Source organism: Muscardinus avellanarius (genome assembly GCF_963383645.1).
Source record: "Muscardinus avellanarius genome assembly, chromosome: 17".
Lineage (NCBI taxonomy): Eukaryota > Metazoa > Chordata > Mammalia > Rodentia > Gliridae > Muscardinus > Muscardinus avellanarius.
Window position 1 is genome coordinate 55,953,029 of NC_137803.1, and position 13,448 is coordinate 55,966,476.

Below are 13,448 nucleotides of genomic sequence, written 5' to 3' on the forward strand. Positions count from 1 at the left end.
AATCTAGAGATGAGCAAATAAGGCGACCCAACTGAGGGCGGGGGAGAAGGGAAGAGGGAAATTTCGTGATGTACATGATGTAGTTTAACAAACCTCTCAAAGTCAATCACTAAGGCAAACATGAGAAGGAGGGAGGGGGAGGGAATGGTGTGGGGATGGGGAAGGGCCGATGAGTGATGTGTGCATGTATGCCTCCACCATCTTGTACTCTGTTAAGATGTATGACTATAATGCACCAATAAAAATACTAAAAGGCTGAGGATATAGCTTAGAGGTTGCTTTAGATCCTCATATAATAATAATAATTAATAATAATAATAATAATAATAATAATAATGGAGGAGGAGGAGGAGGAGGGAAGGAAGTAAAGAAGGGGGAGAAAGGAAAAGAAAAAGAAAAAAAAAGCAGCAAATGATTAAAATTAGGGTGAGTGTAATATTGGTTGGATTTTCATTTTTCTATAATTTCAGTTTTCTTTACCAACTATAATTTCCTTTTAGACCAAAATTTATATTTTAAACTCATCTAACAGGGATGTATTGAACAGCTTTAAGAACTGTACAGTTATAAAATGTGGTATAACACAATATGTCTGGTATTAAATACCAAATATTCCATGTAAAATCATGCTGAGTTTTTAGTTTTATTAAAAACTGATGAACAGAGAGTCTCATTTATGAAATATATTCATCCTCTTTCCCCAGAAATTAGCCAATAAATATCAAGCCAAGCAGCTTTCTTATGGTGAGAACATCAGCCTATGCTTCATCTCATTTATGACTTCATAGCAAGTCACCAAATGTGATATAATGCCTTTGCATTTCTTATTAGTTTAGTAAAATATGTAAAAAGGCACAGTTGACCACTTGGCAGGTGACAAGCCTCAGTCCCTGAAGTGGGATTGCAGTGAGCTGACAGATGTGAATCAGTCACATACCTCCAGGGCAGAGGAAGCGTGCACCCCCTGACTACACAGGGGCAAATGTGTTTACAGAGCTCACTCCAGCTCTGCCAGCAGGAGCAATGTGGAAGTGGCAGAGTGGAGCTCCCGAGTCATGGTGGGTGTGGAAATGCCCTAAAGCTTTGCCTTCATTGCTGACTACTCCTTAGTTTTTTTGGAGAAATATTCTATCAGTGATAAGATGGCATCACGGCCCTCTGATTGGGCTCTTATAATATAAATGGGTTGCCAGGATTATTAGATGTTATCCTAAGTCTTTTTCTCTCTATGCTGTATCTCTAGCACATTGCTGAAAATATAAAATGAAAGATATAAAATATATGTGTTTTTTTCCACATGTTGGAGCTCTTCATGTAGCCACAGTCCTGGCAGCAGAGAGAATTGTATAAGCTGAGCATCCTAAAAGGTCAACAAAATGTTCAGCATTCAGTTTGTTTTTAGCTTGTGTTGAGCCAGGATTAGACCAAGCTGGTGCCTTTGCTCTCAACTGAACCCAGTCTGGAGTTACATCACCCACATAGGCTCCTATGGTTTAGCTAAGTGACCATTTGCATGTACATGCATATATACATATATGCAAGTGGATACTATATATATTTTATATATTAATCTTCCAGTTCTGTCTGTTTTTCATTATTATTGGTCATGTGTTATTTGGTTGCTTTTGTTTCCGGTTTGAGTAACATTCACTTTAATAACCACCAGTAATTAATATAAATATAATACTGAGGTTAGAATCAGTAATACACTGTGGATATTCCTAATTAGTATGTGGATTTCTTCTGACCTCAAGAATCTCATTTTCTAGGACCAAACTAGCCATATGCCTGTGTGGTATATGATTCCAAATGGAACTGGGAAATAAAGCTTCTTGCAAAGTGGTTTTCACTTATCTTATTCACATGCTTTTCTTAGTGAATGGCTAGTCAACTCTGGCAGGTTGACGCTAAGTGGCTCCTTGTAAATATCTGGAAATCTTTGGAAGATGGTGTGACAACGTTTCAGCACCTTCCCTACTATGGTCAGAACTTTGTTGGGGTAAAGATAGTAGAAGAATGACATGGTTGTCTTCCAGCTATCTCAAGTCCCAGAGCCTATGGGTACTGGACTTGTCACTCACTTTTCCACACAGTTTGGGAAAGACATTTTGTTGATTCTCTCAGAAAACATATAACTAGAGACAATAATTTCTTAACTATAAGCTCCTAACATACCCTTACCTCACCATTTCCCTCTGTTGATATTTCTTGCTAATAATGTTCTTAAAATCTTTAATTGGTATAGCCTTGTATGCTAGAAAATGCATAAATTTTGAGATTAAGAAAGAATAATAATAATCACCAGATCTAAATTCCTGTTTAACTTATTTCTAAGTATATGACCTTGGGCAATTAATAAAACTGAGCCGTGAATTATCCATCTCAGTCCGGAGCATATCGGGTCATATTGGTACTCAGTACACAGCGTCTATTTCCTCACCTAGGCAACAATTACAACAAATCCACTACAATCAGAATGTCAGGACTGGATCTTGACAGTCTCCCAAAGACTCCTGTGATAAAAGCTTGTTGCCCAGGATAGCCATGTTCAGATAAGGGGATTTGGGAAAGTGAGTGGATCATGGGTATTCTAAAGTCATCAATGGATAAACCCATTGATGAATTCATAGTTGAATGGACTACTGGGAGATGGTGAAAGTCATCGGAGGAGGGACCTAGTTGATGAGTCCTTGAGGACATGCCTTGGGGATTATATCTTGTCCCAGCCTCATCACCCCTCTTTCTCTCTCTCTCTCCTTTTTTCTGCTTCCTGGATGTCACGAGGGGAGCATGTTCTTCAACACCCTTCCACTACAGCGTGGCTCCCTGCTCTTTCCCGCCATAGCTGGCCCTTTCCTGGTCTTGTCTGTCTGTGAGTCCATGGGAATAGCATGCACCCCCAGGCTATTGGCCAGGACCCTCAGCATTTCTCTTCGCCATTTTCTCTTCCTCACTCCCCTCAGACACATCAACAATTGCCAGTCCACTCCTAGCCAACTCACTCCAATTTTCTATATTCCCAATAAAACAATCATGTTTGGTTCCATCTTCTCTTGCTTGGGTTAATACCTATCAACTTCAGTGGTCTTCTTAAAGCTCCTTTACCCTCTAATTGACAGTGTAACATGCAAAGTGACCTTTCTAAATTGAAATTTGATAGAATAGTCCTAAGGCTCCTCATGGCTTTCAGGATGAAACAGGACTTTTAACATAGCCTGATAAATTCTTCATACCCAAGTCCTTTTTAGTCTTTGGATTTATCTGTTGGGAGCCTTCTAGGCTCCATATGTTAAGGAAACCATCTCAGATCTGCTTAGCTATGTGCATAGTACACGCTGAGTGGCAATTGTCCACAAACAAACACACTTCCTTGGACCAGATGGGACCATTAGATGAGGATTATGATGACCTTCTATTCTCCCAGAAATATTTATCGTGCCCGTCCCTAAACCTAGCTCCTCATTGCCTCTCCCTAAAGCTGTCCTGTGACTGCCTCTCCTTAAATCTAACCCATATAGCCGGGCGTGGTAGCGCACGCTTGTAATCCCCGCTCTTGGGAGGCGGAGACAGGAGGATCACGCAGGTACGAAGCCAGCCACGCGCCCTGGTTTAAGAGACCCTGTTTCCAAATAAAAATATATTAAAAAAAAATAGGTCTGGGAGTGTAGCCCAGAGGTAGAAGGGCTTCCAGGAACCCCAGTACCACCAAAATAAATAAACAAATCTAACCCATGTCTGCCTCTTCCTAACACTTAACTGGTGACTGCAGTGCCATCTAATCATTTTTTAAAGAAATTCTTTGTTTAAACCCTCAATAAGAAAAGACATTGGTCGATAGAGAGGCAGAGCTTCTGTGGCCTTCTTCCTACTTGTCTCTCATGTCTCTAATAATAATAATCTCTAAAAATAATCATTTCTGACTCCAAGTCATTTCATTTAAGAGACTTCTAACAGCAGCAGCTTTCTATGGCAGCTAGTGTCCTGCACATTTATCTTTATTTTTCATGCCCTCTGTGCAAAGTTATTGAAGGTCCAGAGATAAAATGTGCAAAAAAGCAGTGAGATTAGCAGACTTAGCGCATTATGGCTTTTTATAAATAAGAAAAAGTTACCCCAGTAGAAACAGAGAATGCATGAACAAAATACATAAAAATAAGTAGATGTAGATATAAGTGTCTAAGAAAGGCAAAAAGCTCAATTTTACTATTACAAAAAATGAAAAGTAGAATACAAGCCAGAAATAATTCTTTCTTGTCAGTTGTTCATTAAAATGAGTACTTTTATATACTTCTGCCAAGAGAGTAGTTGGTCTAAGTTTTTGGAATATATTTTGAAAATATGTACATATAGATGCATAATTTTAATAATGAATCTAATATTTTATCTAGTAATTTCACTCTTAGTAACAAGAAATATTTGGAGAAATACTTCACATTTTAGATGCAAGGATACACATTACCAAATTATTTGTAAAGAACTTTAAAATTGTCTAAAATTCCCAAGTAGGACGTTATTTGAATACAGTGTAACATGCAGGAACAATCCAGAACATCAGAAGCAGCTGCTAGAAAAGCAAATCAGAGTCCACACACTCAGTGCCTGGTATGTAGCCTGGCATTATTTACTTTTACTTTCTCAATGCCAGTGGTGATAATAAACTTGCTGGTAGACTGGTACATAGAAGTGCTTCTGTAAAGCGCTTAAGACACTGCCAAGAAAATTTAAAAAAATGAATCTGACAGACTTTAATTAGAGATTTAATCCCTAATTTTCACACACTCATTTTTCAACAGACATTTATTATATGTCTGATACTATCAAGATGCCCAGAACACAAGAATGAATAGCTCCTCCTTCTTGAAAAAGAAATCTTTGTTTGGTAGGGATAAAATGTACAAAAATTTATTCTAAATCAATGGAACTTTGACTATCTCAATAATACTCAAGATACATATTTCCAATAAAACAATCATACTCAAACTTCCATCTTCTTTTGCCTAGATTAGCATTTAACCCCTTAAGAAATAGTAGATGTATTCATTATTCGGTGGTAATGGAATTGAAGGATTTTTTGTTTTAGAAGATACGACATTTGAGCTAAGTTTTAAAGAATGAAGAGGTCTTCACAGGTAATCAAGGATAATGGGGGAAGCTTTCCACAAAGGTAAAGTGACATAGAAAGTGTCAAGGGAATGTGACATCAAATGGAGCAGCTGGAAAAGTACAAGTGTGAAATTAACTGGGATATTAGAGTTAGATAATGTTGGAAAATGAGATTGAAAATGCCTGTAGGTCTTGACCAAGTTAAGTCTTGAATTTTGTGCTAAAGTTTTAAAATTTGTAAAAGTGAACTGCATTTATTGATACAATTTGTGAAGTATAAAACGTGATATGATCCCATTTGTATTTTAGCTAAACAAGTTGTCAAATATGGAGGATGAGTTTGAAGTTCACCTTGAGTTAATTTATCATTTAGGTGTACACACACACACAAACACAAACACACACGCTGGTGGTGTATAGGTGGTATATATTTATACTTACTCGGTGTGTGACTTTATATATATTTTTTTACTAATCCTATTTTTATTTTTTAGATCCAATTGTCTTAAAAGTATTGGTCATAAAAATTAACTTATGATCTTTCATATCACAAAAAATAATAAAAGCATTCCAGAAATACATCTTTGATTTAAAAAAAAGTTTTTCCCCAAACACCAAATTTTAACTAACATGTGCTTTAAACGTCCTTGTCTGTAAAATAAAAATAATGGGTCTTCTTTCCAAAAGTAAGAAAAAACTCAAATTGGTTAATATGTGTCAAGTGACTGGTATAGTGCCTGCAGTATAACAAGAGTTCAATCAATAAAAATTTAAAAAAAAGTTAAAATGTCTAATTAGCTTGGCTTGAGGGTACATACTTATAATCTTAGTAGTTGGAAGGCTGGAACAGGAGAATTACAGGTTTGAGGCAGCCTTAGCAACTTAGGGAGGTTCTCAGCAACTTACTGAGACCCTATTTCAAGATAAAAATAAAATAGGGCTAGAAATTATGGCTCAGAGATAGAGTAGAACGCTCTGTCTGTCTGTCTGTCTGTTTCTCTTGCACACACACACACACACACACACACACACACACACACACAGTATAAATGAATTTTAGTTCTTTTCTTCTTGCTTTCTTCTTCCTTCCTTACTTCTTTCCTCTTTCTTTCTCTTTCTTTCCTCTTTCTTTCTTTCTTTCTTTCTTTCTTTCTTTCTTTCTTTCTTTCTTTCTTTCTTTCTTTCTTTCTTCTTTCTTCTTTATTATTTTCAGTTACTGAGGATGGAATCCAGGGTCATTCTACCTCCAAGCTACACCCCCAGCCATATTCTTTTTTATTTTGAAACAGGGTCTGGCTAAATTGCAGCATGTATCACAAAGTAGCTAAGGCTGTCTGTGAACCTGTGAGCCTCTTGTCTCAGCCTCCCAAGTACTAGGATTACAAGTGTGTGCCACCACACCTGGCTGAAATTTATTTCTTAATGATCCAGTTTGATGGGGAAAAAAAAAAAACTAAAATGAGAATGAAGAAGAACCCCAATGTCCTTGGGGAACCATCTTTCTGATGAGAATTATAAATATAGTCATATGAAATTTCAGAGCAAAGAGTGTTCTATGACTTTATTTCCTAGCCAACTGTGTGAAGTTTCTGTTTGGCAAGAAGATATAATAAAGTTCTACAAACTCCCAAGTACAAAACATAGGCAGTTTTTAATCAGACTGTGACATTCACATCCACTCATCTGCGTGCCAGAGTATAGATTCACCTTTACAGAAACACCAGACTCCTGTTTGCTCAACAGCTTGGAAGTCACCAGGTAGGAGATCAAAATGCACGTTTTAGGCTCAGAGAAACAAAGGAGAGGGTAAATGAACTTTGCATGAATCCTCCAAGTCTCTCGACACTTTCTCTGGCCTCCTTCCCAGGATGCTTTATCCAAAAATGAACAAACAAACTCACACCTCATGCATATTGGAATCAACATGCTGATAATTTTTTTAAAATGTTGTAAATGAGTTGAGCAATGCAGCTATGAAATGATATCTTTGATGTTATGTAATTCCAGAGAAGTATTAAAGGCTGAGAATCTTTAGGGACTTTTAAAAAATGAATTTACAGTATTTTTATCTTATGTATATATAAATTCAAGAAATTGACAAGAAATGCATTAAATATGTAAACCTGATTAAATTTCACCATATCAAATTATTACTTAGGTTTTAAGATAATTTTACTTAAAATATATAGTTTTTATTGATAATATATGTTTATTTTTAAAAATATAATTGTATTGATGCACTGTAGTCTGGCATCGTAATATAGTTCAGAGTAATAGGGATATATATGCACACAGTACTTGGTGAGTCTTCCCGAAGCCCTCCCAACTCCATTATCTTCCCAATACATAATATTGAGATTAGTATTGCTAAGTATATATATATATATATATGTACATGTATATATGTATATATAACGTCAAGAGAAGTGTTTCTTCCCAATACATAATATTGAGATTAGTATTGCAAAGTATATATATATATATATGTATATGTATATGTATATGTATATGTATGTATATGTATATGTATATGTATATGTATATGTATATGTATATGTATATATGTATATATAACATCAAGAGAAGTGTTTTCTTCATTGTCTGCCTACCCCCTACCAAGAATATATAATTTAGTACTTGGAAAATATGTGGAGAAGTAGTGATTGGTAATTCTAAAATAATTGCCTAGATCTAAAAGAAAGTTTTAACTTTTCAACTAAATTAGGATTTCTAAATTTTATTAGTTTTTATATGGTGGAATATTTCTGTGTTTCTCTGTTTCACAAAGGGAAATACTGTGATTTGAATTTTAAGAGAGAATTAAGCTTGTAAAAATGGAAATGTAATTCAAAGTGTTATTTTGGGAGAATCTATTTTAAAAGCCATAGATTGAAGCTTACCAATTATTACAGAAATTGATTTAAATTCAAGTGAACAAAGAAATGCCTAAAATTATGAAGAGCTATTTTTCTCCCACTTTAATAAATGAAAAACACCTCATAATTGCCTTTATCATATTAAAAATTTTAAGAACTATGTAAAAAATTAATTTTGGTTTTCTGATGAAGTAAAAATACTCAATAATAATAATAATTATTATTATTATTTTAGTGGTACTAGGGGTGGAACCCAGAGGCTTTCCACCTCCGGGCTATATTACCAGACCTATTTTATACAAAACAGGGTGTCACTAGTTGCTGAGAGCCTCACTAAGTAGCTGAGGCTGGCTTCAAACCTGTGAGATCCTCCTGTCTCAGCCTCCAAAGCACGGGGGATTACAAGTGTGCGCCACCACGCCCGGCTCCCATTAATTATTAATACATGTTAATAATTAACATTTGACATTATTTTATATGATTATCAACACAATTGTTAACATAAAATTAACATTTAACATAAAATTAACATTTTAATATGTTAATAATTACACAAAAAGAGGACCAAGCAGCTATCCTTTTGTTTGCATGTTGTTGTACTTTGTTTCTTTGTAACACGTCACCCCAAAACTTAATGGCATAAAAGCAGCCTTTTTTTTGCTTACGGATTTGGAGTTAGAAATTTGTCAAAGTACAAGGAATACTCTTTTTTATTATTATATAAATTCTATGCTCAACCTGGAATTTGGGAGGCTGGCAGTAATCTGATTACTTGGATTTTCTTGACATATAATTTCTAGCAGGCTGTATAAATGTGTGTAAAATAGTACATGTGAATATTATTTTTAATCTATACAGCTAAGGAAGTAATGCATAGTACTCTATGTTGTATATAACATGTATATAAATGGAATGTGTGTACATACATATAAACACGTATACATATGTGCTATCCCTATCTTTACATTTGTCTCAGCCCATATTTTCTAAAATATGTTGATCACCTAAATTATTTGAAAGGAGAATTCTATTTGCTAATTAATGTAAATTCACTCACCTACCAAAACAAATTAAGTGGATGATGGTGTTTCCAATGATAATAAATACTGAGAGCCAGTGAGGTATTTATATATCTATGCATTACTTTATCTTAATAAAAGTATTTGTTATTTTTTCATTTTAATAATTTCCATATGCCAGGGATTGCAGGACTTGACAAATAATTGGCTGTCAATTAGCACAGTCAGTATTTTAGAATTCCATTGTCAATTTGCTATCTTTTTTTCTTTTATTTTTTAAAGATTTTTTATTGGTGCATTATATTCATACATCATATCGGGGTAAAGAATTTGTGTGTACATACATGTACACGTCACTGATTTAACCCCTACCCAATTCCCACCCATTCCCTCCCCATTCCTCCCTCCCTTGCTTGGCTTAGTGGTTGACTTAGATATGTTCAATAAGTATATTGCGTGTTTTAGAGAATATCCTTCTTCCTTCCTCCCATTCCCTCATTTAGGTTGTCTTGTTTGCTCCTCTATAGGATTTCCTTTTTCATTTAGAGTTCCTCCTACAACCCATTTCACCTTAACTCTCACATATTAGGGAAATCATCTGATTTCTTATTTTTTGTGACTGACTAATCTCACTTAGCATAATGTCCTCCAGTTCCATCCATTTCCCTGAAAATGATGCAATTGAGTTTTTTAGTGGCTGAGTAAAATTCCATTGTGTACATATCCCACAGTTTTGTAATCCATTCATCTCTTGACGGACATCATCTTGGCTGGTTCCATAGTTTGGCTATGGTGAATTGTACAGCTATGAACAAGCATTACTTTGGTATTTTGGTTTCCTTTCTTTTGGGTAGATACCCAGAAGTGGTATTGCTGTATCAAATGGTGGATTTGTTCCCATTCTTCTGAGGATTCTTCATACTGTTTTCCAAAGTTGTTGCACTAATTTGCAATCCCACCAACAATGTTTTAGAGTTCCCACTTTTCCACATCCTCGCCAACATCTGTTGTTGTTTGTGTTTTGAATGATTGCCATTCTAGTTGGAGTTAGGTGAAATCTCAGGGTAGTTTTGATTTGCATCTCTCTGATTGCCAATGATGTTGAGCATTTTTTTCATGCATTTATTGGCCATTTGAATTTCTTCTTTCATGAACTGTCTATTTAGTTTGCTTGCTCATTTTTAAAAATTTATTTTATTGAAAGTAAATGTTATACATTTAATCTGTATTTGGTGCCTCCTCCCCCCTCGTTGTCCTTCCCCCCTCCCGATACTTAATACCCAGGCTAACCTTGCTATATTCGTACTTTTACACCTATTTGGAAATAGCCGCTCATCAATCAAGTTCAGCCTCCTTCCTCTCTTAGTTTTCCATTCAAACTTTGCTGAGATTTCCCTTCCATTATCTGGAGTCCCTCTGGTATCCCCAGTGCTCACTCGTTTGGGCATATTGGAGGAAACATACGTCCCTTCTCTTTCTGTGTTTGGCTGATCTCACTTAACATAATGCTTTCCATCTTTTTACAAATGACGTGATTTTGTTCTTCTTTATAGCTGAATAGAATTCCATTCTTTTGTATTTCCCATAACTTTGCAAACCATTCATCTGTTGATGGGAGCCTAGGTTGTTTCCAAATTTTGGCTATTACAAATTGTGCTGCTATGAACATAGGTATGCATATGTTGCTGTAGTTCTCTGTTTTCAACCCCTTTGGAAAAATACCCAGGAGTGGTAAAGCTGGATCTTATGGTGGATCTATTCCCAGTTTTCTAAGGAATCTCCACACAGATCTCCATAGTTTTGCTTGCCCATTTTGTTATTGGACACTTCTCTCACCAATGAAGTCAGTTGAAGTATCAACAGTAATAGGAAAAAAGGGATCGCTTCATTTTAACATTATGTGAAGCATAGCATACGATATGTATTGAAGCACTTTAGATGAAGATAATTAATATCAGTTGGTGTTACATACAGTCATGTATATCTTGTGATGATTTATTTTACTTTTCCTCTTTCAAATTTCAATGTAATGAAAAGTTTCAGAATTTTATCCTCATTTTATTTCTGGGAATTACACATTAGGCTTGAATGCAAATAATCTTTTATACATATGTATTAGTATGAATTTACACATAGAAGAATACAAATACATTCATATGCATACTGATATAGAAATTAGAATTGGAATATAAAATTCTTCAAATTTTCTTGTGATGTGGTTTTAATGCATATTTAAGGCTTGACTTTCTTTTTTGCAAGTGGAAAACCTCTGTGTAGCCTCAGTCAATTTCTTTTCTTTCTTTTTTCTTTCTTTCTTTTTTACCTTCTCTCTTCTTTCTTTCTTTCTTTTTTTTTTTTTGTTTTTGCAGTACTGAGGATAGAACCCAGGGGCATTGTAACTCCAAGCTGTACCCCCATCTCTAATATTCAGTCTCCATTTTTATTTTTGAAACAAGGTCTCACTGAGTTGCAAAAGGCCTCGCTAAGTATCTGAGGCTGTCCACAAACCATTATCCTCTGGTCTCAACCTCCTGAATGCTGGGATTACAAACACACACCACCACCCTGGCCATCAGTTTCTTTTCTGATAGTAGAAACCTAAAGCAAATTTCCTCAAATATCTTAAATGCTATAGATATCTGATATACCCATATGTCCTGATATGAGTATTTTATAATATTAAAAACTGAAATACATATATTAATGGTCTAACAATCCTTATGTAGAGTATATGTTGTGTTTAGTGGGTACACAGTCTCAGTTTGGACTGACAAGCAAGTTCTGGTAGATGGTAGTGATAGTCTCAAAAAAGAAATGTGAATACATTTATTATTGTACTATACACTTAAAAATGCTTTACAGTGGAGCCAAGTGCAGTGACACACACCTATATTCTCAGTAATTTGGGAGGCTAAGGCAAGAGGATTGTAAGTTCAAGACCAGACTGGAAAACTTAGTAAGACCCTATCACAAAACAAAAAAGAAAAGTGGCCTAGAGATATTGCTCAGTGGTAGAATTCCCTGGATTCAATCCTCATCCTCCGTACTGAAAAAAACGTTACAATGGACAATTTTATGTCATGTGTATTTTATCACATAAAGTTTAAGAGGAGTTTGGGTTAGCCCTCAGTAATGTTTAAAAATAGAAAACAATAGCACATATATGCTTTCATATGTCTATAAACTTGTATATATTGCTACATCATATTTTTAGTTAAAGGCATATACTCTTTCATTGTACCAATATCATATGATCAAAAAGATGAGGCATTGTGAAACATACAGATAAATATTATCTACCCACTGCCAAGGATGTTACTGCTAGGAAACAAGCATTAGTAGTTGGGCATAGATAAGATTTACAGGTTAACTAGATTAGAATGTTTTGTTTTTCTATTATGAATAAACCCAGGGGCATTTTACTTCTGAGGTAAACCCCCACCCTGTTTTATTTTTTATTTAGAAATAATAGGGCCTCTCTAAGTTTCTGAGGCTGGCCTCAAACCTGTGATCTTACTGTCACAGCTTCTCAAATATTTGGATTACGGTTGCACTGCACAATGCAGGATTAGAATGGTATTTTTACAAAGAAGCCAGTCTCAACATCATGTGAAGGGGAGGGAATGGAGTAGGATTAAAATGGAAGCTCACGAAGTGCTTTGTGCCCGCGTGTTTCTATGACTCTTAACTTCAAAATGGTGTTTGATTATAATATGCCAATAAGGGTATATTCAAAAAAAGGAATGGGAACAAAAGGAGTAGAACAAAGTTATGGAGAGAGGCACAAGGAGAATGCATGCTGTATAGAGTCACATAATGAGATGTTAGACTACAAACACTGAAAGAGCAAATCACTGGAAGGAATAATGAATTTCTGGACTTCTATGCATGTGATAACGTTAAGGGACTGCTCCTGTCATGGATTGGACTTAGAGTGTCCCCCCAGCCCTCACAGAAACAAAGCAGCAATGCTGGAGGCCAAACTTGGTTGCTAAGGAGGGCCTGTGAGGCTGTGGCCTTGGGGATTATAAAAGGTCCTTTCCTCCCCTGCACTTGCTCATTCTCTCTCCCTCTCTCCCTCCTTCCAGGCTCAATGATGTGAAAGCAGAGCTTTATGCCATTGCCCTCTCCAATTCCAGCTGTCATGCCCTGAGCTCTGCACTTGTGTACTGATATGGACTAAGCCTGGAATCTCCAAGAAAACTGTGAGCAAACCTTCCTTCCTCTTAAGTTACATAGTCAGTCTTTTTGAATTTTAGCAATGAGAATTTTGATTGAGACAGATGGATTGAGTCATTAGGCCAGAGAATTGTTGCAAGCACTTTTGTTGAGTGACTTTTATGTTATGTGTGATAAGATATAGAAATGTAAAACATTAATCTTATTATTTACAAGGAGACAAGGAGCTAAGCTAAACCTCTATCATGCACCAGGTATGTGCTAAGCATTT

The 13,448-nt window shown here is 35.7% G+C and overlaps 1 pseudogene across 1 annotated transcript in view; it reads left to right on the forward strand.

Moving 5' to 3' along the window:
* Positions 1-2,790: 2,790 nt before the first annotated feature.
* LOC308276135 (zinc finger protein 639-like) overlaps positions 2,791-13,448 on the forward strand; it is a 61,113-nt pseudogene continuing 50,455 nt past the window's right edge. Inside the window, exon 1 of the transcript in view lies at positions 2,791-2,872. The product of the transcript in view is annotated as a zinc finger protein 639-like (transcript). The remainder of the gene's footprint in view (positions 2,873-13,448) is intronic.